This window comes from Molossus molossus, unplaced genomic scaffold (genome assembly GCF_014108415.1).
Source record: "Molossus molossus isolate mMolMol1 unplaced genomic scaffold, mMolMol1.p scaffold_m16_p_8, whole genome shotgun sequence".
NCBI classification, from domain to species: Eukaryota; Metazoa; Chordata; class Mammalia; order Chiroptera; family Molossidae; genus Molossus; species Molossus molossus.
The window spans coordinates 59,010,925-59,013,697 of NW_023425402.1; the positions used below are offsets into that span (position 1 = coordinate 59,010,925).

Sequence of the window (2,773 nt, forward strand, 5' to 3'; positions counted from 1 at the left end):
TTATGTAGAGAATCTTTTCCCATATTTATTTAATGAGCATGTTTTCTCCTATGTAGTATATATCCCTGTGTCCCCCCGCCCTATTTTTATGGTGCATTGTATCCTTGCATATGAACAACTGTGTCCTTTCCTACTGTTAACTGACAGAGTGTGTCCTCTCAGGATCTAGTTGTATTTCAGCAAGAAGATCCCTCCAAGCACCACACCAGAAGCCAGCAGAAATAGTTTTGACTATGTATAAGGAATAATAAAACAGACTGTACATCAGAATTAAAGACATTTTTTTTCTACTTTAACACCCAAACTTCACACAAAATAAAAGTCAAATTTCACCCGGCTGATGTGGCTCAGTGGTTGAGCATCAACCCATGCACCAAGAGGTTACCAGTTCAATTCCCAATCAGGGCATATGCCCAGGTTGTGGGCCAAATCACCAGTGGGGGCATGCAAGAGGTGGTCATCGATGTTCTCTCTCATCGATGTTTTTGTCTCTCTCTCCCTCTCCCTCTAAAAATCAATAAAGAAAAATATTTTTTAAAAAGTCAAATTACATGGGAGGACAAGAAAATTAGAACTGAAGGATTAGTTGGGGCTTCCAGAGCTTTTACTTAAGAGAGGGTTTATTATTACAGATAGCAAAAGACACCACGACCAGAAAATCGAGCTGAGTAAAAGCTAAAGGAGAATCCCAGATCTCAAAAATTTGAAAGGGCTTCCAAATGTTATGAAATGGGAGACTCAAAGCAAGTACAAAAGTCAGAATATGCAGTCGGCTGACAAGGACCAGTTCCAGGACACACGTATAAATATGAACCGCGCTCAGAGTAAATGAGAAGGTGCAGGGGACTTTCCTAGAAACCAGTGCTCTAATCAGAGATCTGCTCTCATGTACTACCTGATCAGGATGAATATATTGGACAGCTGAAGTGAAAGGGCCCAAGAAATGACGGGTATCATATGTGGTCTGCCTAAGTTTCCATGGCTTACTCAGAGCCAAGACTGCAGTCAAATCAACTCATTTTAAGTCCATCACTCTTTGTTTGGTCCACAAGGAAGACAAAGTGGAGATTTGGAGAACTGTGCGCCTGTTCCCAGAGGTTTCACTTAATGCCTATGTAGAGGGGCAGGCTGGGGAGGTAAAGGAAGTTTAGAGAACTGTTGTCCAATACACAGATGGCAATGACACTCAGGAGAAGAATTTGGGGAATTGAGGACCCGGGGTCTCTGTCTGCGATACCCATACTTGCCCTAGGAAGTGGCAAACAAACTTGAGGTACTCCTTTCCTATTTAGTGTGAAACAGAAAGTAAAAAGGTGAATAAGTTAGCAGGCATGATAAATCTAAATCTGACAATGTCACATGGTAGTAACTGCTCTCAACCTTCCATCCTGGACATTGTTATAATTATTATATAGAAGGCTTCATGAGTCTGCAGGGGCCATGCTAATCTTTGTATCATTCCAATTTTAGTGTATGTGCTGTTGAAGTAAGCACTGGATGTAATTAATGTTGTTTTAATCTTAAACTTCGTTATTACACAGACAAAAATCACAATCCGTTTTAGTCTTAGTTGTATTACTGAGGAAACAACAAGTGTGTTTGGTGTGCTTTGATTTCTATGCTGACCAGTCAAGCCTATTTGTGTTAAGCCACTAAATTAGAAAATAAGATGGAGTTGACTTTTGTTTTTAATGTATAATACTAAGATGGTCACCAATAATTTTTTTAAAAGTTGTACTTAATATGTTAGTTTATTTTATCATTGCATTCACAAGAGCACATGGGAGGTGAGATAAGATATAATATTACATTTTTAAATTTTTTTATTGATTCATGTACTCCTTTTTTAAATCATTTTTATTAATTTGTTTTTGTTACAGATGTTTCTCCTTTCTCCCCCATTGACACCCTCCTCCCCATCCTCCCCACCCCATTCTCAGCTTTGTTGTCTATGTCCATTGGTCATGAATACATGCATATAAGTTCTGTAGTTTATCTCTCCCCCCCAACACCCGCTCTTCTAAGGTTTGTCAGTCTGTGCCCGACCTCCATGTCTCTGGGTCAATTTTGTTCATCAGTTTGTTTAGTTCATTATATTCCACAAATAAGTGACATCATGTGATATTTGTCTTTCTCTGCTTGATCTGTCTCGCTTAGCATAATACTGTCCAGGTACCTCCATGTCATCTCAAAGGATAAGAGATCTTTCTTTCTTACAGCTGCATAGTATTCCATTGTGTATATACACTACAGCTTTTTTATCTACTCATCTACTGATGGATACTTGGGTTGTTTCCATATCTTAGCTATTGTAAATAGTGCTATTGTAAATAGGGGTACATATATTCTTTCTGATTGGTGTTTCAGGCTCCTAGGGTATATTCTTAGAAGTGGAATCACTTGGTCAAATGGCAGTTCAATTTTTAACTTTTTGAGGTAACACCATAGTATTTTCCATAGTCGCTGTACCAGTCTGCATTCCCACCAGCAGTGTACTAGAGTCCCCTTTTCTCCACACCCTCGCCAACACTTGTTTGATGATTTGTTGATGGCGGCCATTCTGACAGGTATGAAGTGATACCTCATAGTTGTTTTAATTTGCATCTCTCTGATGATTAGTAACATTGAGCATTTTTCATATGTCTCTTGGCCATTTGTATGTCCTGTTTGGTGAGGTGTGTGTTTAGGTCTTCTGCCCATTCTTAATTGGATTATGAGTCTTCCTTTTCTTCAGTTATATGAGTACTCTATGTATTTTGGAAATTAACCCCTT

At 38.9% G+C, this 2,773-nt stretch overlaps 1 non-coding gene across 1 annotated transcript; it reads right to left on the reverse strand.

Moving 5' to 3' along the window:
* Positions 1-1,389: 1,389 nt before the first annotated feature.
* Positions 1,390-1,494, reverse strand: LOC118622083. The gene has a single exon (XR_004957916.1). It is a non-coding gene; the product is annotated as a U6 spliceosomal RNA (small nuclear RNA).
* Between the last annotated feature and the right edge of the window lie 1,279 nt (positions 1,495-2,773).